We start from the raw sequence: 27,337 nt of genomic DNA, 5'->3' as shown, positions 1-27,337 counted from the left end.
TTACACCTAACACAAAATCAAAATCCCTATCAAATATTCTATTTGTATTCCTATTCAAGATATAATACACCACAGGTCCATCCAAATCCTAGACACAATGCCGCTTGCTCCTTGCTTGTATGCTAGATTGGCAATTATTTTTTGGACGTTCTGCTAGAGGTGTTTTCATGACTATTGTATCAATGCTTTGTGGCATCTAAGTAGTTGTGATTTTTGTACTAGAGATAGCATGGGATGGCTTCTACTTAGAAAAGTAGGGATTTGAAGAATGGGAAGAGGCTCATTGCATTTCTCATAGTGCTCCTATGTTTTGTGGTGTTCGCAAAGATTAATGGTGCTTTTGGCAATGAGGATATTCATGGATTAAAGTGCCTTCTAGAGAATTTTTTTGTTTTTTTATGTACGATCAATGTTATTATTTGTATCAATACTTTGTGGCACCTAGTTAATATGATTTCTATGTTAGAGATAAGCATGGGGTGGCTTCTATTTAGAAGAGCAAGATTTGATTAGGGGAAGAGGTTCATTGCTTTTTTCATGGTGTTCCAATATTTTGTGTTGTTTGCAAATATTAATAGCAATTTTGACAAGAAGGTTGTTCTTGGAGTGGGACGTCTCAAGAGGATTTACTGAATAATTTCTATGGTATTTGTGGTAGCTGTTTGTTTAATGTTACTTGTGCAAACAATTTTATATCATGCATTATCAAAGCATTGATAAATCTACAATTTCTCTTCATCTTTAAGATTATTTGAGGAATATGTGCCTCTCAAGAGTAGTATTCAGCTAGAGGAATTGGATCCTTGAAATAGATGGGAAAGAATCTTTAATTCAACATTGAATTCCATATGAGCTCTAAATTTTGGCATAATATCGTGATTCATTTCTAATGCTCTTTTGGGAAGAAATGCATTGTTTTGCTCGTGTTGGTGAATCTGATTTTCAAGCCCATTCCTTGGGATTCATTGTACAAGGACTTGTATCCTCATGACTACTATATTTTTTTCTCAATCAAAGAAAATATGGAGTTTCCAAATTCATTTCATTCAACAATTTTCCCCATGTTGATATAAAATATATAACCAATATTTGTAAATTTTACCCTATTTTTTGAATTCAATCTTTTGTTACCATGGTCTTCATAGTAGTCAAAATTTCAAAAATTTCTTATATCAAGGTCATCTTTGGAGTCATTATACCAATGTGGCTCATAATTTTCATGGTCTGTGGTTCAGACTTTCTAAATTTTATTTTATTTTAGTAAAAAATGAACAATACATTATCAAACTTTTCACTTTAAAATATATGGAAGATAATATATAAATGTTTCTTTACACATCACACTTAGTTTCCTTCAAATGATTTAGACATGTGTTTTGATTCTTGCATGTGTTATTAGTCTCTTTATTAGTAACTAAGCAATACCCAACATGAATTCAATGGTTCCAATGAAAGCTATCTGTACGCTACATAAACTTTTTTACTTATCTTTTTTCTACATAAAATAAAAATACTTGGTTGAAATAAAGAAAAAAGTTGAAGTGATTACAATGGTATAAGAGTCTTTCATGAAATGAAAATTATAACTAATCAAATCCAAGAATTAAGGTTTATTTAAACTTTCCAATTCACCTTGCCTTTATTTAAAATTCTAATTTGCCAATTCACCTTGTCTTTGTTCAGCTTCCCTGTCCTTGGGAACACTCCTAATTCACCCTTCATCCAACCAACTCTTGATTTATATATTCAAGGATTCCCCTAACCCTTATAATTCCTCAATAACCTTGAAACAACATAACTAAGGGGTTCCAACCCCTATTGAACATCAGTTCTATCTCAATCTTCAAAACTGCCTTCAATAAACCTGCCCAATTAAGCCCTGTCCTACAAGTAATCTGTAATTTACTCTCAAACTTCCCAAACAACATAGTAACCTCTTCAAATTTTCAAATACCCTTTACTGATTTCTTGAAACCCTATGAATCTCAATCCTTCAACCCTTAACTGGTGTACATTTCTATGGCTGACCCTACATGCTTCTAGGCCTAATTAGCCCTCCATTTACAAATCAACCCTATCAAGGGTATAAACTCTGACCCTATAACTTTCAACATTCCTTAGTTATGAAGAAAAAAAAAGGATTTTTTCATCCTTTGGGCCATGGAACCCCTAGTTACAACCCAACAGACCATTCTTCTCCAATTCAAGCTTTTAACTAGGGCTTTCTCACAAATAACCCTACACTCACTTTTGGGATGCAAAATTCGATTTCTTTTCTTGATACATTCGCTACTCCCTTGACTACTACTCTTGTGTCTTATAAAGACCTTACTTTTCTAGACTTTTTCCCATCTAACTGACTCATAAAATTGAACCAAAGACCCCTTGGTCGCCAACTGTCCCTCATAACTGTCACATGATAGTAACAAACACTTTTTTAACAACACTCATTATTTTTTTTGTTATCCTTCATGACAAGGACTTACAAAACCTTGTTTTTCATTCCTAGGGACTTCTAAAAGACTTTTAAAATAACCTTCACACCCCTATAATCTCAACTAACCCATTCAAGAATTACTTGGCTTATGTTGCCAACATTGGTAATTTACAAGATCTTGCACTTTTAGTGCATTTTACACCAGTTAGAGCCTAATTACATTATGTAAACAATATTATTTATTGCCATCAACCTATAGATCTTCCTAGGGCACTCTAGGACTTCAAATGACTTCACAATGACCCCTTACATCACATTGCCTGTTCTTGGCAATACATTACAATTTGACAACTTGATGAAATTCTTTACATTTTGATGGCTTCAATAGCCATAATCCATCATCAAATGACTTGACATGTTTTCATTAGGCATTGATTTCCCTTGGTACCTTCATGGTCTCCTTCATGACTCCTAGTATACCCTGTAGGTTCATGTGTCCCTTGGGTGCCCCTACACCATTGTACCACTTCACTAGATGTGCTTCCTACACCAGCCTTGTTTTTATCTTCAACAATTACATCTCAAGTAGTAGTTGTTAATGTCTACTCTGAATCATTATCTAGTTGACCATCAGTGATGTTAACTCCTCGAGCCTGCTGAGAACTTTGTTCTGGCATTGGTGAATCAAAAATATTAACTACAGATGCCTGCTGAGAATTTTTATCCAAGTTTGTGGATGTTTGATTTAAATTTTCTATCATTTCTTTAGAGGGCAAGACAAATTCCAGCTGTCCCTATCTAACTATTTCATTTCTTCAATATGCCCTATGGATGACCATTTCATTTCTTCAATATTCCCTATGGATGTCCCTATCTAACTATATATCTTTTAATTGCATATAATAACTAATTTATGTGCCTTTTCATGACTATGTTCGACTCATATAATTGTGATCTCTCTAGCACTATGATGTCATTTAATATGTCTTGCTAAAGCTTGTAAATTTTGTTCCTTTTTCCATGTCATGTAATATGTCTTGCCTTGTAGCTTATATGTTTTGAAATTGCTGTTAGGCCTTGTAGCTTGTATAATTTGATTGTTGGAGAGCTTCTATAGTTAAGCAAGAAAGTCGTTGCACAAGTTATAGCCAGGCACTCGGGTATGAAAATTGTATATTTTTTAATCTAATGTATATTTTAACTAGACTTTTAGCTTATATGTTTTGAAATTTCTTTTAGTGGCTTAATTTTGTAAGGTCTCTTGAAATAAGGCCTTCAGGCAGTTGGTCAAAGTTTTACAAATAATCTTATCCAAAAATTTGCCTAGAGGAATTGACTGAATGTTATAAAAGGTGATTGGGTTAAATTTCTTAGGAATAAAGTCAAAGAAAGTATTTTTAAAATATTAAAGTATTTAGCTAGGTCTAAGAAGATTTGTGTACTTTTGACAATTTTTCTTAGTTTTTGAAATTTGTAGACCAAAGTTTTCATAGCCTGATTTTTGCTTCCTATGAAGAACGATCATGTCAAATAATATAAGTGAAGAACAAAATAGGGAGACAATTGCTAGATTGTGGTCTGACTTGAAAAGAAAAGGTGATGGAAAATGTTATTGTCCTTACAAAATTTGTAAGGGCTTAAACTGTAGAAGACTGCTAATCAAAATAGTTAAGAGGCATTGTAGGGAGAATGGTCACATTGAAGGGGGGCATGACTATCATCCATTGGTAAGTTGTTCATCATATCATTTTAACAATTTATATACATATGAAATCACTTGATGATGAGTTGATGATCATGATTTATTTATATTAATCAATTTCATATAGGTTGATCTCCCCAGGGAAGTACATGATATGAACCACAACAATTTGAAGAATATGGTTTTCAAAGATGAGGAACATGGAGGTGCGAATATCCAAGGTGAAGATAATGATCCCATGGAAGATGATGATCATGCGCCAGAAAACACAACTGAAGATGATGGTATAAATACATTGATCCATGACACATTTATTCCAAGCATATCTGATCATGATGATGATAGCCTCGATGTACCTCTACTTGAGAAGGTATACAAGCCCCTATACAAAGACTCCCAAACAACTCTTCTCTTTGCTATATTTTTGTTGTTGAACTTGAAGGTTATGAATGGTTTATCCAACATAACAATGTCACGTATGTTAAGGTATATCATATATGTCTTTATAGTTAAAAAAAGGTAAATAATGTACCACTAATATTGTTTATATTAACAACTTATATTTTTTGTTGTAGATTGATAGACGAGTTTTTATTACCACCATCAAATATTCTATCTTGCTCATATCAAGAATTATCTGCTGTTATCAAAGATATTGGAATGGAGTATGAAGAAATACATGCTTGTCCCAATGATCATATTATACATTATAAAGAACATGAATTTGCAACACAATGCCCTATATGTGATACAAGTAGATATCGAACAGATCGACTAACAAAAAAGGTGCCTCAAAAGGTTCTTAATTACATCCCCATTATTCCATGGATGCGACAATTATTCAGGTGTAGTAGCTTGGCTCAATATATGGATTATCATGCATGCAATAGAAGTTGAGATGACATTATTCAAATCTCTATGGATGGTTCAACATTTATGCACATAGAGGAAAAGTGGCAACACATCAAAGAAGAACCTTGTAATCTCAGGCTTTCATTGGCAGCGAACGGTGTCAATCCATTTGGAGAGATGAGATCTGTTTACTCGGTGTGGCCTATTTTTGATATCAATAATAACATTCCTCCATGGATGTCAATAAAGAGGGAGTACATTATGTTGGCAATGATTGTTCCAAGTATCTTATCATTCGATAGTTATTAATTTACATGTACTTACAAATCTTGTAGTAAAATGGCCACTATAATTATGTAATGCTACTGTTCATTCAAGTAGGTAAATATCAAGTAAAAGTTATGAATGTATATATTGAGCCTCTTATCGACGAGTTGGTGGAGTTATGGAAAGTTGTCACTATGTATGACGTGTCTAGACCAATAGGACAAAGACAATTTCAATTCCATGCAATACTTGCATGGACAATACATGATACCCCAGGGCTAACACATTTTTGTGGTATGTTATAGTGAATTCAAGTTGTGCACGATAATTCTAATTATAAAAATAAAAATATTTAATAATCCAATTATATCATTATCTTGTAGGTCTTCAAACAAAGGGAAAATTTGCATGTCCAGTTTGTGGTCCAAAGATGAAATCTCGTCATTCAAAAAATTTAGGAAAGGTGTTTAATGAGTGTAGACACTTCCTCCACAAGAATCATAAGTTTGGAAGTATGGAAAAACATCTTTTCAATGGGAAAGAAGAGACTACATCAAAGCCATGAAGAATGATACCTCACCTATGGAAGTTGGAATATAATAGAATTAATCATTGAGGTAATGCCATTCCACCTAATAGTTTATGTTTGTAATTTATATATTTCTATTGTGATTTTTGTTTACTAATTGTGTAATTGATGATCGTGAAGGTCATCAAGGCAGTACTAACAACCTTCCAAAGGACTAAAAAGCTATCCTAGATTATTTAGTAGGTTACCCTACTACAAGCATTTACAAATTGTGCATTTGTTTGATACTATGCATATTGGAAAGAATATAAGAGAGACATTGTGGAAAATATTGGATTGGAGGCATGACAAAGAAAAAATTGTCAAAATTTGTAATGGCATTCATGAATCCAATCATGCATTGAAGAATTTTATTCACTCAAATAGAAATAGAGATCATATTAATATAAGTGCCCTTCCTTGGTTATTAACAGAGCAGAAAAGTGATGCCATAAAAGAAGTCATACAAAAAAATTAATTTCCCATAGGATTTGCTATGACCATAAACAATCTCATATAAAAAAAAAAGTGAATTTGGGCTAGGGCTCAAAACACATGATTGGCATACTTTCATCAAGGTAAGTTATGTTCTTCTATATTTACAATATATTTATAAACTACATGTATTGTTCATTATGTTATGTTAGAAAATAATGAAATGATTGGTTTATAATTACTGCAGTACGTGCTTCCTCTATCTCTCCCAGAGCACTTCAACAATAATATCAAACAAGTGATATATGATCTTGGAAAATACATGAGGTAAGCAGTAATATCTATTTAATTTGTTGTATATATTTATTATATTCGCGATTTATTTTTCTTGCTTTGTAATCTATTGGATATTATTTTGTAAAGTCTCGTATCTATATATTTTTTGTGACTTGAATCTCTTAATGTAGGTGGTTGTCATCTAAAGAAATCCATAAAGAAGATATAAACTATTGGAAGTGAAGAATTCCTCATTTATTGTGTGAAATGCAAAAGTGTCTACCTCCAACTTTTTTCAATGCACAAGAACACTACCTCATACATCTAGTTGAGGAGATTGAATTGTGTGGACCTATACACACTAGGTCAATGTGGATGGTTGAGAGGCACTTGAAATCTTTGAAGGCTTTGGTTCAAAAAAGAGCACATCCTGAGTGTTCTATGATAGAGGGATATATGGTATACTAGACTATGGTGTACATTACTGAATATCTTCCTAAGTTTGCATCAAATATCCATGTAGATCACATTTGGGATCTTCAGCCTTTTAAAAAATTAGAAGGGTAGTACTTGATGGGGAAAGGTACATTGAGGAAAGTGAGAGGTAATAAATTATAAGATGTTATTGTAATAAATTATTTCTTAATCTTCAAAATAAATCGGTTGTAAGTTCTTGATTTTTTTTTTGTACAGGTGCTTGAGAGTGGGATGCACTACATTTTTTTATTGTAAACAATCTTGATTGGATGATGGTATGGATTGAACAATGTCAACATTCTAGTCACACACTAACATGGGAAGGTTTATCTTCATTGGTTAAAGAAGCTCATCATAATAGAGATTCCAATGTTATGCAAAGGGAAATAGATTTAGCACATGGTTTAAGAGATTTCTAGGTACATAAAAATTTATTAATCACTTGTATGTTTATCAACTCACGATACAATAATTTTGACATGTTTCACATATTATTGTAGGTTAAACACCACAAGGCTATGTTTTGTAATGGTCAAAAATTTTGAGTCAAAGTGTTGGATGACATGAAGAAAACGTGTGATTCAGGAATAACTATAGTCTTTCAAGTGACTAATATTTCATCTAGAAATGACTTACATCCTCGAGAGTCTGAAAATCGATACTAATGCATTTTGGATGATATACTTGAGTGTGACTTTAGTTCCTTCAAATTAGTACTCTTCATTGTCAAATGGTACAGGCTACGACTTAATCCAAATGATCTTGATAGAACTGTTATTGAACATGATAATGGATTTACAATGGTTAATACAAGGTCGTTTGAGCCAGTTGGGGATGAGCCCTATGTTCTTCCAAGCCAATGTGAGTAGGTATTTTACTCAGAGGTTCCACATAAACTGGGTTGGTCATTTTTTGTTAGACATGAACCAAGAGGAAGGCCAATAAAGTATAATGTGATGGAAGAAGAAGATACTTAAGAAGTAGAAGATTATGTAGATGGTGATCATGATCGATAGTTATTGGATGATGTTCCTAACAAAACTTTTCATGAAGAAGAAGAAGAAGATGATGATGATGATGATGATGCTACTAATGATGATGATGAAGATGATGTTGATGTTGATGATGATGATGTTGATGATGATGATGACGATGACAACGATGATGATGAAGATGACAATGATGATGGCAAGGATGATGATGATGATGATGATGATGAGGATGATGATGATTATGAGGATGATGGTGATGATGATGATGATGAAAAGGATGATGATGATGAAATTTAGAGGTATGCCATCAATCCTTAATCTATTTAATATTCATTTCTTGATAGAAATATATTTGTCTTATATGGTTACATAGTTTATTCATTATCTATTTAAAAGCTACAAGTTTCAACTACAAATAGAATACTGCCAATCTAAATTAACTATTAATCTAAATTAATTAAATAAAACTATTTAAAACACATATTGATGTGTGAATGTATTGAGCCTTATTTTGTTTTAGGTCAAAAGCATTTATAAGTGTTTAGTTTAGAAAAGGGAATTCATTAAATATCTATAAGAGGGAGTTGTACCTAGAATAAAATTCATAGGGGAAACATAATATAAGTTCTTACCCAATTTGTTGGTCAATAATTTTGCTTCTATAGGTGATGCAGAGACCCTAGGTGGACTTGCAATCATTCATAACAAGAGGGACTTCCATAGTGTTCTCCCAACACCAACCAAGCATCTTCATAAGATCCCTCTCCTTGATCCAAGCCAACTCCATAACCTATCAGAGTGCACACCAAATCCTTATGCCACCTTAGGTTCTACATCTTTGGAATAATCCCATGAATGTCCTTCAATCTATACAATGGATTCATCCAAGCAATCTAATCAACAAACTATCAAATGCTCACAATGCCTCTATAGGCACCAAAATTGAATTCACCTTAACTAGGTGTTTCCTCCACCTCCACAAACATCAAACAAATTCAAATAGCATGTCCCCAAGGTGACTAAGCCCTCAACTCATTAGCTAATACAAAAACCTAGTTTTAGCCCTTCAGTAGGCCTACTTCCCTAGTAGGCTTATAATGTGAGCCTGATTTAAGTGTTATATTGTGTACCTTTTAATATTTTTAATTTTTATATGATGCTTATGATGGATTTGATTATGATTATGGTGTTATTATGCTCACGATAATTGAATTACATTTGCAGGAAATTGAACCCCTTTCAGGAGCATCCCGTACAGTCTCATGGATCGATAGGTATAAGTCAATACTCGTTATAGACAGTCTATTTAATACACTTATCAATAGTAAGATTGATGTCTTCTAAGATCTCTCCCATTTGCAGGTACCAAAGAATAGGTATTTGTCAGAAGTGTCTTCCTCGAGTGAGGGAAATATAGGAATAGAAGAGGAAAGTGAGACATGCATTTTGTCTAGAACAAGGAGATTAACTAGAGGTCAAAGGACTAAAAGGAATTTCAATAAACACATGAAATTTTTCCTTGCTCAAGGGGGGTCATGTTCTTATGATGATGAGATTGAAGGTGACATCAAGGTGCTCTTGAGGTACCAACATCTACAGAAACATTGGGTACCCAACGAACTTCCTCCAATAAACACTAATTTTTGTGTTAACGAGAGGATATATTGCATAACACCATCATCATTACATGGTTTGGGCCTATTTTCTATGGATGAAATAAAGGTGTCTTACAAAAAAGTTTCTAAATTGATGAAGTATGTTGGACCATGTTATGATTACAAAATTTGGATGCATATTGTTCAATATAAAAAAGTATATATAGGTATGCCCTCTCCGTAAATTATACACAATAGCAAGACAATAATCAAAGTAAAAGTGTGGCTATATACATTGATGGAAGGCCAAAAGCAATAGGAAAGATTGCGGGTTTTATAAATAGTACATGACCTGGGTCAACTATAAAGCAACCCAATTGCATATTTGAGGCACGTGAGGGAAATAGTGTATTCATCTGTGCGATAAAAGCAATACGTGCAGGGGAAAAACTTCTTATTGATTACAATTTGAACTGCATAGATACAAATGAGGCTACTATCATGGGGTTGGTACATACTATTAAACCAACTTCTAATCAATGACTCCAACATACCATTTAGTCAATAAATTTTTGGCTAACATTTTTATACTTGATCTTTGACATAGGGGCGCAATATGGAGCAACCGCCTGAAGGGGATGCTGGCAATGTTCTTAGCTCATCTACACATGAGCAAGTAAAACTCATTGTAATTGTGCAAACTAGATAGAATCAAAATGTTATTTTTTTAATGTTGTTTTCTTCATTGTTTTGGAGTAATTTTGATAATACTAATACTATTTTTGTCATAGAGGGCCAGTGGTCAGAGGGAGGGAAAGGAACCTGCAATCCCTCAGTAGCCTCCCCCTGAGGAGGACCCTTTTTATATTGATTTAACAGACAATGATGACTTGATCGGTTCGATTAAAAAGGTGCTAAAGAAAATTGGCATAGAAATTATACATTTGGCAACCATAAAGCCTACTACTCAGGAAATAAAAGATAGGGGATTTGAATTGTTACACACCTCTAAAACCTTAAAAGTAAGTATTAATGAAAATTTTAATTATAACAAGAGTTCAATAATGATTTTTATATTATGCTCTTTATGGAATTAATTAAAATATGGATGTGTTGTCTTTAAAAAAATTTTTGCGTGATTTTGAGCCCCATTTTGATGATGAGGGTGCTACAAGTGGTTCAGGTAGATCACATGTTCCATTCCCCACTTGTGTTTTCCACTAAATATATATAGGAATGATCATAATCATTAACAATACATGCTCGAACAATCCTTTTTTTAAATGTATTAACAATCTTGTCCATGCTAGCCCACACGTTCTATATTTATGCATACTCGAACAATTTTATTCTTTACCTTCAAATCAATTGTATCCTATGATGACACCGCCTCCATCTAGGACAACCACAAATCTCTTTCTGACTGTTGAGTCAACAACACGCAACTTATAGGCATCGACTGTTGCACCATCTACTAGTACACAAATCCCTCTTTTTCTCTCTTTTGTTATGTGATTAAGTGTTATGTGTTTACGATGTAGATTGTAATGACCCCCCTTTGGTAGTCACTCAACATTTAAACTTTTTCACAATTTTATGACTCCAAACCATAAGAACTCGACTCCATTCATAGCTTGGATATACAAGGTTATGTTATAGATCAAACTTCAATTAGTTGTCTTTAGTTATGAAAGATTGTAATATTGAAGACCATCTTCTCTTATAGTATATTATCACAATTATATTTTGATGCAGAGTCTAGCAGCCACTTCTTCTACTAGCCTTCAGAAGGCTTTCACAATCCAATTTTTGGATCTAGGACTTGGTATAAGTCCCCTTACCCACACTGGGTATACACAACTACTGAGCCCAAATGGGGCAATCCACTTGAAAAGCTTCACTCACTAACACAAGCAATGGTGATAGCAACTAGGACCTTCAATCCAACCATAATCCTCAGTTTTTTTGGAATCTACCAAATCCACAACAATCCTTTGCACTTCTAGGCCTACAATCCTTGTAGCCTTTCCAATCCATTTTCTTGTATTTTCACCAACTATCCCTCTATGGCATAGGGAATTCTCGACTATTTTAGGCACCTCTAAAGAAACTTTCTAGAATCCCAAAAGTTTCTAGGATGATCTTGCTCTAACACCATCCAAACTGATGCTTGGTACCTAGGCCTAGTTGATCAAGTTAGGCTAGGGCTTCAAGGAAGGATGGACTAGGTGGGTTCCCAAGACCCCAATTACTTATGGAAATCCTAAACACATTCAATGCATCTAAATTCAGCACTCACATAGATTAGAAGTGCCTCCAAACATGACTGTCACCACAATAATAGCAAAAACCAGTCAAGCACATGATCTTGCTTGACCTAGGGCTGGCTTGGAAAAATACTTTCCTTTCTCACCAAATCTCCAACTCCTGGAATTATGTAGACAGGTCCCTTAACTTGCATATCCATCAATTTTAGAGATTGCCACCAGTGGATTTGCAAGTTAAGGCTGCATTTGTACAAGGCCCTAGAAAATAGGGCTATTCAGACCTCTCAAGACAAAAATGTTAATAACTCACAAACCAATGCAAATTGAATCAAATCAAAGCGAAAACCTTCTGCACACACATCCGCCACTAATTCACTTGTAGAGTAATCATGAAAGTACTATACAGAACCATACAACCCACTGTAACAGCAATTTTACCAGTAAATTAGAGGTTATTATTCATTTTCTCCAAGAATATGCTACAACCTGATCTCTCCCTCCAACTGAGACCTCAAATGACATATTTGTAGGCCTATATGACTATTGGAACAACCAAATAGCTATTTCCAACCATGAAACAAACAAACAACAACTTTTTGTAATTACTGATCAACATTTTAAAAGTTGTCAGCAACTTTTAGGCAATTTTTGCATTTTTTGTAAATTGGCAAGTCTAATGAACTTAACAAGTGCATGGTCATTTCTCTAGGCCTATATTGACTCAAACACCCTATTCTAAGGCCTTTTGGTCCCATTTGAGTCACTCAGTTTATAACCACACCAAAGTGCTAATGGGCCTTACATGTGCCTTTATTACAAAATACTACCAAACATGGGCCAACTTACTAAAATATGGACCAAACCTTGTTAAAACTTCCTAAATTACTTAAATCCACCCTTCCATGGAGTGGGTAGGTTTCCTACCTCCTAGGTACTTGTTCCCTACTTGTTCCCCTGCCTCCTAGGTTAGGTGCCCTGCACCATATTCATGTGCTTGATCATGAAATGAGATGTGAATAAATATTTCTTTTATTGATGAAATAATTGTCTAATATAATGTCCTTGATTTCATAGAATGGTTAATGGGATAATAAATCTATAGTGATGTAGTTGATATTTCAGATGAGTCTTATAAACTTACATCAAGTATGATTCTGTTTCTAATGTGTATGAGTTACTTCATGATAAATGGAGTTGTCTTGCTTTGATATTCCTTAGTAGTAATCAATTCTTTCATCATCTTCAATTTACATATATATATATCCATTGCCAAAACTATGTTGTAATTATTGGCTCTAATCTATATCTGATTTGTCGTCTTCCCAATAGTCACCCTTCATAAGTTACTTGAGGATTCAATAATGTCTTGGAATCCACTCAAGGAACTAGAGTTCAAGTCAAGGATCAATAAGAAGTCCCTGACTTTAGGATATCAACCAAGCACTCCTCTGTAATAGGTTCACTACCTTGATTCATTTTGAACAACTTTCAACTCACTTTGTCCATGTTTCAACTTCCCTTTCATTGGGAACACTCCTAATTCACCCTTCATGCAATCAACATTTAATTTATGTCTTCAAGGATTCTCCTGATCCTTCCAATTCCTCAATAACCTTCAAAAAACATAACTAAGGCATTCCAACCCCTACCAAGCATCAACTCTATACCAATCTTCAAAACTGCCTTTTGTAGGACTGTCCTATTAGCCCTGTCTTGCAAGCAAATTGCATTTTTCTTCAAAATTTCTCAAACACCATGGTAACTTCTCCACCTCTTCAAATACCCTTTAATGAGTTCTTAAATCCCTGCAAATATCAACCTTTCAACTTGTGATTGATGAACCCTTCTATGGCTATCTCTACAATCAATTAGGCCCAATTAGCCCTTGCCTAACAAAGCAACTACCTTTTGTGCTTATTATCAACCTCCCAAACCTTTACACAACCTTAAGGAATCTAATAAATAGTAGGATTCCTCAACTTGTTTAACCCTCCATGCATTTCTAGATTCTTTTCCATCAAACCCTCCCTTTAAGGGTTTCTAGCCTAGGGCTTCCCAGAAAAGACCCTAAATCAACTTATAAAATCTTTCTAATGGCTCAAAAACTTTTAAAAAAACCCTCTTAGATGTTTTCAAGTAGTATTTAGTCATTCCAACCCTCAGATCATCATATTCACCATGTGGTGCCTTGCAAATGCACCTTCACTATTTGGTTCAACAGTCACCCTGTCGTTCCTTTCTTTATTCACTCTCACCTAAATCTAAATCATGTTAAAGTCATCATATTTACAAGACTTTTTACCTCTCTCACAAGTTAAATTTTAATCATAGAAAGTGGGAGAGGCACATTTTCCCAAATTACTTCAAAACAGTGACAGACTGTCACGTTTCCTGTGATAGCAGAGATCTAAAAAGTAGTTTTTCTTTAGAATAACTTACAAAACCCTTGCACAAAGTTAACCAAACATGACAATATATTCAAGAAAAAAAATAGTAACTTTTGAATGGCAAGAACCTTATTGAGTTGCCAGTCTGAATCTTGCAAATTAGAAAATTGTCCCTATGATAGTGAAGTGCAGAATTCTTTTATTTATATCTTTTCTTTGTACACACACACCCCTTTTCTCCACTACAACACTTGTGTCTTATAAAGACCTTTCTCTTCAATCCTTTTTCCCATCTAACTAACTCATCAAACTCAACAAAGAATCCTTGGATGCCAATTGCCCTTCATAACTATCTTATGACAGCAACAAATAGTTTTTTTTTACAACTTTTTAACATTAATTATCATTTGTTCTTTTATACTTCATGACAAAGACTTATGAAACTTATGAAACTTTTTGCAATAGGAGTTGTAGCATCATTTCCTGTATTTTCCTATGTTCTTAGTATGAGAATAGTGAAGGATGTCATATTGATCGTCAACAATGATGAAGGCATTCCATTAAAAGTAGCCAAAGTTCTAGGTACTTTAAAGTTATTATTAGTCTATAGTGATATAATAGTAATTTATCTTTTGATCACTCTTCATCGACCAATGGTCCCATGATTTTTTTTTAGGGAATGATTTTTTTTGAAAAAAAACTTGGTGATGAGTGTTTGTGAATATTCGCGCCCACCCTGCGTACGTAGTGGAACATCATATCCTAACTAAAACTGCAAACCACTATTTTGATTTCATATCATTGCTAGAATAGTTTTCCTTTTCATCCATTTATTGAACTATATTAAAGTTAGCTTCACTTCATTTATGAGTCTAACATGTTTTTTTTAACTTAAAAGGTGGAATAACCAAGACAAAAAGTTGAAGGATGATCTTATAGAGAGCATGACCCAACTCTTTGGATTCGAGAGAAACAAGTTCCTTGAAAAAGTTGGTTCATGTTTGAAGTATATTAGGGACCAATAAAGAAAAAATTTATAGGATAACCCCAGGTACGAGCGTTCGCCCTATGTTCCTGAGGCTGAGTGGTAGGCTCTAATTTTGGATGGAAAGTATAAAGCTGACAAGAAAAATAATATTACACCAGTAGAGAGTACAACAAGGTATGTGATACTATTGAGAATGTAATTATGTACTAATTAACCTCTATATTTATACTATCTAACATATTTCAAACTTTTCATAGATTGCCTAACACATCAAAGGAAACAAAGGTAGGACTAGAAAAGCGTGTGACACTCAAGCTCGATTCTGGTGGTTTTTCAATACTTCAAGTACAAGTTGTCAGTATTAGTAAATGAAAAATTGTATCAAATTTTTTATATATTGTGATGGAAAATGCTAGGATAGACTAGCTTGTTTATGCTCCTGATCCTCAAATTGGATCTCAATGTTCCTCCACACCAATATATGATGTAGAGTAACATGCTTTGGAAGCACCAACAAACTCCTAGCACCATGGAACAACTAAGCAATTCAAGTTATCACCCCAATCCTTTGTTCTCCACAAGAACATTCAAGGTTTGATTCACCTTCAAAAAGGAACTAATCTGCTGTTAGAATTGCTCCTTTAATTCATGGACCCAACTCATCACATAAGGCTGCATACTAATTACTTCTCCCTTGTACCATTCAAGGCCTCATACACCCAACCTTGACACCAAGTGTTTTGGAAACTTTTGTATTTCCTTTTGATATTTTAACTACCCTCCATTGGTTGATGAAACAATGCAAGTAAAATTCACCATACCACGCAAAAATGGAGGGCTCGAAGTTCAAGAGATGCCTCACAGAAGAGGATAAGAGAATTGGCTTGCAACAAGGCTATAGAGCTGTGGTTGAATGGCTACGAGCTGAAATCAATGTGGAAGGTTCTAATAATGATGCATCTAAGCCACAAGTAAATAAGCTAAATGAAATTTATTTCAAATTGAATACTTTACCAATTAGTCTATTTGATGTTAAGTTCCAATATAAAGTGAGTATATCTATTTTAAGCAAGCAATGATAACAATGCGTAGGATGTTGGAATGTAGCCTGACAATCCTTCTACACAATCTGTGGATGCTGAAGGTTCACATGATGTGCATCCCAATGGGGGAGGTATACATTCGCTATTAAAACATTTATATGTAATTTCAATTGGTGTTTGGATTAATGTAACATTTTGTATAGTAGCTATAGAGCATCGAGGGGTCAATGTTCATGAGCGTGTTGACATTGAGTCCAGACAAAATGATGTGGTTAGATCAAGTAAAGAGCGCCACAGTTATGTTATTTAAAATAATTAAATACTTGTAACAATTATAATAAATTATTTTTAATTTAACTATTTTATTTGTTATTGTAGAGGACCCCCCTTTGCAACAGCATAGGAATTTGAGATCATCAAGAATAAATAACAGAACAACTGATGAGGGGGGCATTGATGATGACACTTATGCTCCTATTAAAGCTTACATATAAAAAAGAAATAGAAAGAAAAAAAAGAAATGATTGTCATCTACATACCTTAATTGATAATGACTGAATTTTATGTCTCAATGAATTTAATTATGTACTAATAAATGTTCATGAGTTATGTGTTAATGTAGAATATTGATGAATGTTGCATGTTAATGAATCTAATGTGTTAATGAATGTTATCATGTGATATTGATTAAATGTTACATTTTATTAATGGTTGAAAGAATGAATGAATGTTAGATGTTAACAGGGAATGTAGAGTGATGTTAGGGGGAGGGGGGTGGGGCCAAATGAGCTTCCATTTTCACATGGTTGGCTTTGTTTAGTAGAGAATATTAAACTATTCTCGAAAAAAAGTGAAGCTCAATAAGATACTAAATATTTCTCTATTTTGTCCTATGTTTAGACTAATGTCTTATGCATCTAAGGCTTCATGCTTTGAGCTTTCATGAAGTTCTAAACTTGTAGCATTTTTATTGCATCCTTGGATCTCAGCATTGTCTTGGGACTGTATTATCACCAATGATATGATTATCATAATTAACTAGGGAAACCCTTGATTAGCACTATCTTGGGACTGTGTTATCTGAATATGCCGCTACTTGGAAGAGGTTATTTTAATCAAAGAGAATTAGGATTTTATCATATTAGATAGCTTTCCTGACAAATATATCTAACTCTTGGGCTTCAAATCAATTGTATCCATGATTTCATGGTTAGATACAAAGCTTACATCCAAGTTCCAAATCTTCCCACCTATACTCTCTAAATTTTATATCGAATGGACCCTTTGTCATTTCATTAAGCATAGCTACTACTTGTGCCAAGAGAGTTCGAGATATTGCAATATGGATTCAATGCTTAATCTTTATGATCCAACTATCTTCCTATTCAAGCCTATCCTAACTGGATTTGTATCCTCAACATTCAAAAAAGTTATGAATTGTATCCTCATTTTTTTTTTCTAAATTTCACCACATCTTCCTAGTAGGGTGTTTTATATAAGTTGTTTCTTGCAACTTTTACTTAAAAGAGCTATTACTATTCATGGCTTTCCTAAACATTGTTTCTTGTTTATTTACTGAAGTTAGCTTGGGTTGTATCTCAATATGTTTTGTGTATTTATTTTAGTGAAAGTTGCAAAGGGCTAATATAAAATTACATTTTTAAAAAATCACATGTAAGCCAACTTTCATGGAGCTCCCTAATCATTTATTGTTATGAAATTTTTCTGTGATAATAAATTATAATATCTGAATTTTGTGTTATTTTGTCATTCTATTTGTTTATGGTCTGAATGTTTCTTTTGAACACAAACTAGTTCTTATTTCAGTTCTAAGGTGATAGGGAACAAATTACTTCCCAAGCATGCCCCTCTAGATTCAGGGGTGTTCATGAAATTCACAAAATAGATTTTTGTTTTTTGGTTGTTGTGATTTAACTTCTAAAATATGAAGTCAAAAGCTAAATAGTAAATTTTTAAAGTATGATCATGATAGTTTGATGGTTGGGCTTTGTTTTTGATAGGAAGAATGTAGAAAGGTCTCAACAGAAGGGCAGTAGAAATGGTTGGAACTTTCAAATAAAATTCTTAATGCAATTAAGGTTTGTTCTATATCTGAATTTGACTTTTTGATAAACAAATAAGACATCTAAGCATTCTGATTCTCATCATGATATCTATGTTTTATTTGCTCCAGGTTGATTGTGAAGTATAGGCCTACTATGCTAGTAATTTCTATTGTCATCCTAAGATTGACAACAAATCAACTGAGATGGGGCTTTACGGGTGCATTTCAAGTATGCTATACATATTAAAAAAGAAAGTTGTTCTATTTTTCTTCTACCTGAGTGACATGGATTAAAAATCAAAGTAGCTTTATTATTCTGTGTAAGTTTTTGTTCAAATCATTCAAGTAATGTTAATTAAATAAAGAATGATGAGATCAATATGCACATCTCAAAAAATTATGATGCTGCTTTACTGGCATTAATATCCAGAGATATTTTTGATCCAATTATATATATCAATGTACTTAATCTAATGCCACATCATTGCAATCTTTCTTCATAATATTTGTTTTTATTGAACCTTCCCAATTTTATTGGTTTTTTCTTCCATGGTTTCACTACTATATTTGTATAATCAATTTCACTACGTGATACTGTAGTGCACAAAATATATATTGCACATTCCTAGTCCACCATAGCTAGAAAAGTGTGTGCATGTTCAAGAGATTGTTTCTATCATAGTTTATCTTTTTAAGAAAGCTTCTGAAAAGAGAAATGTAAGGAATCAATTTTAGCAAAATTGTCAATAATCAATGATTTAAGCAACATAAGTATGACATATTAAGGCTTGAGAAGGAGTGAGGCAAAGGGAGGAGACAAGGGAGGTGAAGCTTCCAGCTAAGTCATTCTCAACTACCTCCAACATCAAACCAAATCAAGACTCTTAAACCCTATGTAACTTCATTTGGTCACATCTTATATTTGAGTAGGATGGTGTCTTATTGGTTCTCCTTCCATTATTTCATGATATATTATTATCAGACTATCCAATCGGCTATAGGACAAAGATGATTCTTGAACAATCAAATTAGCAATACGGTCAATCTGCATTGCATTTGGACACTTGGTTTGAGGTTCATCTCATCGATTCCCATTCATCACAGGATCTTTATTTGATTAGACCTTGATAGAAAACATTGAGATTTCTCGAGCCCCAAGCCCAAATTGTGCAGGCTTCAATCTCTACACATCATAAAGCTTGTATATAGAGCTAAGCATTCTCACACCATCTGAGAGCTGATGCAGGTGAAGCTTCCAGCTATGGGATGCTCAACTCTATATACATGCTTTTTGATATGTGGAGATTGAAGCCTGCATGATTTGGGCTTGGGGCTCAAGAAATCTCAATATTTTCTATCGAGGTCTAATCAGATAAAGATCCTGTGATGAATGGGAATCGATGAGATGAACCTCAAACCAATTGTCCAAATACAATATAGATTGACTATATTGCTAATTCGATTGTTTAGGAATCATCTTTGTCCTATAGCCGATTGGATGGCCTGATAATAATATAACATGAAATAATTGAAGGAGCACCAATAAGACACCATCCTGCTCAAATATAAGATGTGACCAATTGAAGTTACACAGGGTTTAGGAGGTTTGATTTGGTTTGACATAGCTGGAAGCCATCAAATTTTTTATTTTGTTTTACTTTATCTTCGTCACAATTGTGACAATAGCCACAAGCATTGCTACGGGGTTGTTGTAGTGGTGACACCCAACTACCATCGCAATTGCCAGGGTGTCTGTCGAAATTGCGATGTCAGCCACAAGCATTACGATGGGTTGTTGTAATGGCGATGCCCAACTACCATCGCAATTGCCAAGGTATCTATCACAATTGCAATGTCAGCCACAAGCATTGTGATGGGGTTATTGTAGTGGTGACACCCAATTTTTGTCACAATTGCTAGGGTTTATGTCATAATTGTGACGCTAGCCACAAGCATTATGATAGGGTTGCTATAGCAGTGATGCCCAACTGCTGTTGCAATTACCTGATGTCTGTCACTATTGCGATGTCAGCCCCAAGAATTGCAATGGGGTTGATGTCACAATAAAGTGGTTTCATAGTGATGGATAGGCATCGTAATTGTGATTGTATAGGATAGACATTGTAATTTGTGACTAAAAAATAGTGATGTCTATGACTGTCGCAGTGGCGACACATTTTTGTCATAATTTCGACACATAGCCATTGCAAAATGATGCCAAATGTATTAGTGGAGGTAATTTGAGAAGTGACTCCATCACATCTTAGGTGTTCAAAGGAATTTCAAGACAGTTAACCTCCTCCCTTGCTAGCCATGATGAATCCTCTACTACCCTTCATTTCTATTTGACTAGGTATTCCTCATAAATTTTATTCGTTGTACCTTTTCCAACACAACTGTCTAGTATCTCCTCAATCTCCTTTGTAGCTGAACTAACTACTAGAATACTCCACTATTCTTTTGCAACTTGATCTCCATCACCTCCTTTATAATACTTTATCAAATTTAAAATATTAAATATTGGTGAAATATTCAATTTAGCAGGTAGCTCCACTTCATAAGCATTTCTAGAATCATGCCTTTTCACTATCTTGCATGGTCCAAATTTCTTCAGCTTATTATATGTGCCCTTTGGAAATTACTCCTTTCTCAAATGAACCATGTCTTCATCTCCAACCTAAAATTCTTTATACCTCCTTTTCACATTTGTCTTCATCTAATACAAAGTATTCATCTTTATGATGTGCTTCTTCACCTCATCATGGATGTTCTTCAAATGTTTAGCAAAATCTTTGACTTCAAGACTACTTATCTCTCCTTTGTCCAACTACCACAATCTAGAAGCATTTTTGGGGCTACTCCCATATACAATCTAGAATGGTGATTTATCAGTACTCTTATTGATAGAATTATTATATGCAAAGTCCACATATGGTAAAATCAGATGTTATCCTTTTGGTTTGCCTCCAACCAAACATCTCAGCAAGTTTCCCAAACTGTGATTCACAACTTTTGTCTATCCATTAATTTTTAGATCATGTGATGAACTAAACTTCAAATTTTTCTTTAACTTCTTCCACAGTGTATGCCAGAAATACCCAAAAAATTCGGTATCTTGATCTAAAACTACACTCTTTGGTAGACCATATAGTCTCACCACTTCTTTGAAAAACAACTCTGCCACATGAACAAAATCACTAGTCTTCTTGCAAGGAATAAAATGTGCCATCTTTGAAGACCTGAAAACCACCATAAATATACAATCATGTCCTCATAATGTCCTTGGCAACCCAAGAAAAATATCCTTACTGACATCCTCCCATGGCTTCTCTGGTATAGGTAGAACCCTATATTATGCTTACTCCTTTTTCCATCTAACGTACTCTACAAATTTGTACAAAATTCTTCACATCCTTTTGCAACTATGGCTAGTAATAATTTTTAGCAACCAAAGCTATGGTATTATGTCTACCAAAATTTCTAGCCAAGCTTCCACTATGTTTCTCCTTGATGAGATTCTCTCTCATTGAACTTCTGAGAATGCACAACTAGCTTCCTTTGAACAACATACTATCTTGGATCATCAAACCCAACCACTTTATCCTATCAAGTGTAACAAGTTATATACAAGCCTTCCACACTTCATCAAAATCAAGATCATCTAGATAGAAAGTGTTGAATTCCTTGAACCCAACCACCTCTATCTATATTTCTATCAGAAAAATTTGTCTTCTACTAAGAGTGTCTACAACTTTGTTAGACTGCCCACTTCTATGTTTCAAAACAAATTTATAACTCCACAAAAACTTAACCTACTTCAAATGCCTTTGGTACAATTTTCCTTGACCATTTAAATATTACAAAGCTTGACAATTAGTGTACAAAATAAACTCCTTAGGAAGAAGATAGTGTCTCCACTTCTTTAATGCTTGAACTATAGCATTAAATTCCTTATCATTAACATAATATTTTCTTTCTGCATCATTTAGCTTCTCACTAAAATAAGTAATAGTTCTACCTTCTTGGCTCAAAACAACTCCTATTGCAATGCCACTAGCATCACAGTCTACTTGAAACACCTTCTTAAAATTAGGAAGTGCTAAAAGAGGCTACTTAGTAACTTTTTCTTTTAATGGATTAAAAATCTTATTTTCTCTTGTAGTCCACTTAAGTTCTTTCCTATCCCCTCTCATTGTTTCAATCAAGGGTCCACAAATACTACTAATACCTCTTATGAACTTTCTGTAAAAACTAGCCAGTTCATGAAAATATATTACCTCTAGCACACTCCTTAGAGTAGGTCATTCAAGGATAGCCTTCACTTTCTCTAGGTCCATTTTCAAACCTTTTTCCAAGACTACAAATCCTAGGTACACCAACTCCTTTCCAAAACTATAGTTCATTAGGTTTATCAACAACTTTTCTTCCCTCAACTTATCAAACACCATGTGAATATGGATCAAGTGCTCCTCCAATGTCTTACTAAAGATCAAAATATCATCTAGGTAAACAATAAAAAACTTACCAATAAAATCCTTTAGTACCTCATTTATGAGACACATGAAAGTTCTCGATGCATTGGTTAGCCCAAAGGGCATGACTAACCACTCATACAGTCCTTCTTTGGTCTTGAAAGTAGTCATCCACTCATCACCTTCTCTCATATGAATATGATGGTACCCACTCTTTAGATCTATCTTTGTGAAATATTGAACCCCACTCAAAATTCATAATATCATCCATCCTTGGCAATGGAAATCTATACTTGATTGTAATCTTGTTGATAACATGAGAATCTATGCATATTCTCCATTCTCTATTATTATTTGGTGCTAATAATACTAGTATGACACATGGACTTAGACTCTCTTGAATCAACCCCTTCTGCAACAACTCAAGAACTTCTCTATTCAACTCTTCACTTTTTGTCGGTGTAATTCTGTGTGTGTCCTTCTTTGCAAAATTGGCTTCAAGAACTAGATCCGTTTGGTGACTAATCTTCCTCATTGGGGGCAATCCATTAGGTCCATTATCTAATACAATATTAAAAAAACTCTCCAAACATATCTACAACTTCTATAAGTACCTCCTCTACTTCTTCGTTACTATCTTTTGGATTTATAGAAAAACACATATGCTCATGCTTCATACCTTTGAGAAACTCTTTGCCATCAACAAAACATATTTTAGCAACATTACATGCCTTTTCTTCTTTCTCCTTCAATGGCTTCAACTTATGCTTTACTCCATCCTTGGTTAGAGTGTAGGTATTTGCTCACCCATTGTGTATAGCATGCCTGTCAAACTGTCATGGCCTACCCATCAACATATGACAAATGTCCATAGGTATGATATCAAAAAGTACCTCATCCTGGTAGCTTCCAATCTTGAACTTCACTAAGCATTGCTCATTGACCATGACCTTGTGGTCATCTTTCACCCAAGCAATATGGCATGGATGTGGTGTTTCCACCTCTTCAACTCTGGCTTTGTGACCATCATTTATGACACTAGATTGTTAGTACTTCCACCCTCAATGATTACATCACAACACTTATCTTCACATTTGAAACTTGTATGAAATGAACTCCTTCTTTGATCAAGTTTTTTCTCACCACTTAGCAAGAATCTTCTATTAACTAGGACTTCACCTCTTTTAGCATCTTTAAAATGTGAAGATCTAGCATCTTCATCAACATGTGCAAATTTGGCCTAGCCTTTTGTTCTATGATATATCCTTCCTTGGTTTTGGGAACATTCAAATGTTCTTTTCCTCTTCTAGATCCTTGTCCTCTACCTCTTCCTCTCTAATCATAGAAATGTTTGGAATTGTTTCCCCTCTATTTATGACTACTACTTCTAGCCTCATCCTTTTTCTTCTTATCATCATTATGGCCACCATAAGATCATCCACTAGATCTTTCATTGCCACCTCTTTCACTATTTTTGTTGTCAAACCTTTTGCTCAGTTTCTCCTCAACTCTTAGGATAAACTAGTATGCCTCCTTAATAATTTTCATTCAAACTAGATTCAATTCATTCTGAATACTTGGACTTAAGCCATTAAGATAATGGGCCACTTTCTCCTTATCATCTTTTGCATGGTCAGTTCTAATAGTAACTCAATATAACTCTTTGGTATACTCTTGAATGAATTTCCTTGCATTTTCTTCAATAGATCAAGCTCATAATCCACAAGAATAATTTTTTGCTTCATTTTAGCTATCATTCATTTTCATCTATTGATTTTGTCCTTTCCATTTATATTTCCTTCCAACTAAACCTCCTGCCACAAGATCTTCACATGTCCCTTCAGTTTTGCCTTTGCAAACTTGATCCTATTAGGATCCTCAATATCTTCATACTCAAAGTACTCCTCTAGTTCATTAATCCAATTTATTAGCTCCTTAGGGTTAATATTTCCCAAAAATGTGGGAACTTAAAACTTAGGTCTTTTTCCAATCTTGGAAATGGCCCTAAAATGCCTCTCTTGCTCTGGATTTAGAATTTCCTATGCTTCAACATTTTCTTCTACTTCATCATCATCCTTTCTTTCATCTCTTATGAATAGATTTACTCATCTGCACATTTTTTCTTCCAATGCTTGTATTTGTCTTTGGAGGGCTCAAAAACCCTTAGGTGTAACACCTAGAGATCATCCACCATAGTACCACACTCTCTTCATGGAGATATTTTCACACTTCCATTAAAACCCTAGTGCAAACTGCCTCTTAATTGGCAATCTATCTATACGCTCGAGCCAAACCACAGTCCTAATGTGAACTATCTTAGAGTCAGCAATCTATCCAGACACTCAAGAACTCTAGCTTTGATACCACTTGATGAAGGGTGCTCCCCTCAATACCATAAACACATAATAGAAACAAAGAAACAACAGAACAAAATATGTATTTCTTATTTGTGTTGAAAATGTAGAATTATAGAATATACATGTACAATATGCTAACCCACATAGGAGCCTTCATTATAGTAATTTGCAAGGTAAGCTATGAACTATCACCTAGAGTTGTCCTAGATAATGCTTGGGCCTTTCTTAAATAGGAAATTTTATTTACCTGAGAAGGTTCTAGATATTGAAACTTAATACCCAAAGCTAATAGACCCTAAAAATACATATAGAGTCAGCCAAATACATCTTTCACAATTATTTTAGATATTTTAGGTAGCCTAACTTCAGAAGACCATAGCTCTCGAACCGTTTCTTCAATTAGCTATTATAACCTATTTTCAAAAATTTCAACTCCTGATCTATAGGTTCAAAATGGTACAAGCACCCTTCCATCAAGTTTTCAAACCCCATCCAGGCACTCTAAGGCCTCCAATGATGAGCCTAAAGATTTTTCTACAATTTTTTCCACCAAAAATATGTAATAACTTCTCTGATACATAAGTTGGAGCAATGAGATTTGTATGGTAGGCTTATAACTCTAAAATGAACCTACATGTAGAAAATGGGAACATTCTAAGCTCATATGAAAAACTTACTAAAAATAGCAAGTTCCCATAAATAGTAAACACCCTATCTACTAGTCCTTATAAAATAGAAAAGAATGAAAATAAAAATATCTTTTGGTGATGTAAGATTGCTCTTACACCTAGGATACTCTTGCATCAAATTTCCAACCAACTAACTTCATTTTTTGGGATATGGAAGGCATGTTGAAGATAAGGATCACTAAGTTGGATCATTTAATATCACGAGAGGATAAGATAAATGACCTAAAGATTTAATTCCAAGAGAAGTTTCTAGAAAAGAAGAGAAAATAAAATGGTAATCACATATATTATATTCGATGAATCTAATAACAAACCCTAATATCTATTGTGGTGTTTAAGTGGAAAAAGATTAGAATTACCTATTTAAGGAGGTACAAGGGAAACTTTTGTATGTGTAGAGAGGATATGTGCATGTGAAAGAGTTCCACAAAATGTAAGAAAAAGGCTGAAATGAGTTGAGAAGAAGTGAAGAGTGATTCCTTTAAGGGTTTCCAAGTGAATCAAAATAGAGATGAGAATTATGACCTATGATTGAACCATCTCATGGACTAAAAATAGATCTATACATGAAAAGTGTATTGTACTTAATAGATCAAAACCTTGCTGTTACTTTCTAATCATTATAAGCCATATTTGAAATCCTTTAATCAAGGTTGACCTAATAGTCATACATTCCAATGGAATTTTCTAAAGTCCTCTAACAAGATCACTCCTAACATGGTGATTAAATATTTTAACAAGGTCACATTTAAGAGTGTATTTTGTAACCTTTAATAAAGTTGGCTCCTAATAGAGACTAGTTTAGAATAGTGAAAATTAGTGACATGTTGCTAGTATATTTTCTCAAATTGGGTTTCCATGTTAAATCCTAGAGTCAAAATTGTGTAGATGTTATTATGGTGTTTTACTAATTAAAGTTTATATTCTGCAAGTCTATTATTTAGGATAGTAGACAACTAGTTGATGTTATTAATAGTGGAGTGTAAATACCAAGCTATGAAAAGATAAGATCTTTAGTTGTTTAATTGGTTGTTTGTTCAATTAGTACATTTGGACCTTGGATAACTTATCGCACCACCCCCCCCCGCCAAGCTCCCCATCTTCTTTGTTATTGTAAGTATTCTAACAAAAATGTCATGAAAAATGGATCATCTTAATGAAAAACTAGTAAAAATGGATCATTTTAATCAAAAACTATGCTAAGTGATGAAAACCTATAAAATCTCTACTTGATAGCCTCACACTTATGTCTATTAGCATATCACTTTGTACCCTAAACTACATCCATTTCATATCTCTTTTGCCTTACCTAGTTTGGAATTTATCCTTGTGTATGTTTAAGGGGTAAAAATTGTATAGCTTACTAAGCCTTTTAGTTGTATTGGCATTTCTTTTGTAGCTTTCTAATAGCATTTTTCAATACTTCCCCTTGAAATCGAGAATTTTTTAACACGTATAGGATACCTAC

This window comes from Cupressus sempervirens, chromosome 8, assembly GCF_028749045.1.
Source record: "Cupressus sempervirens isolate cs-2001-9-10 chromosome 8, ASM2874904v1, whole genome shotgun sequence".
Taxonomy (NCBI): domain Eukaryota; kingdom Viridiplantae; phylum Streptophyta; class Pinopsida; order Cupressales; family Cupressaceae; genus Cupressus; species Cupressus sempervirens.
The sequence above is the reverse complement of the archived record's forward strand: the minus strand, read 5'-3'. Positions refer to the sequence as shown.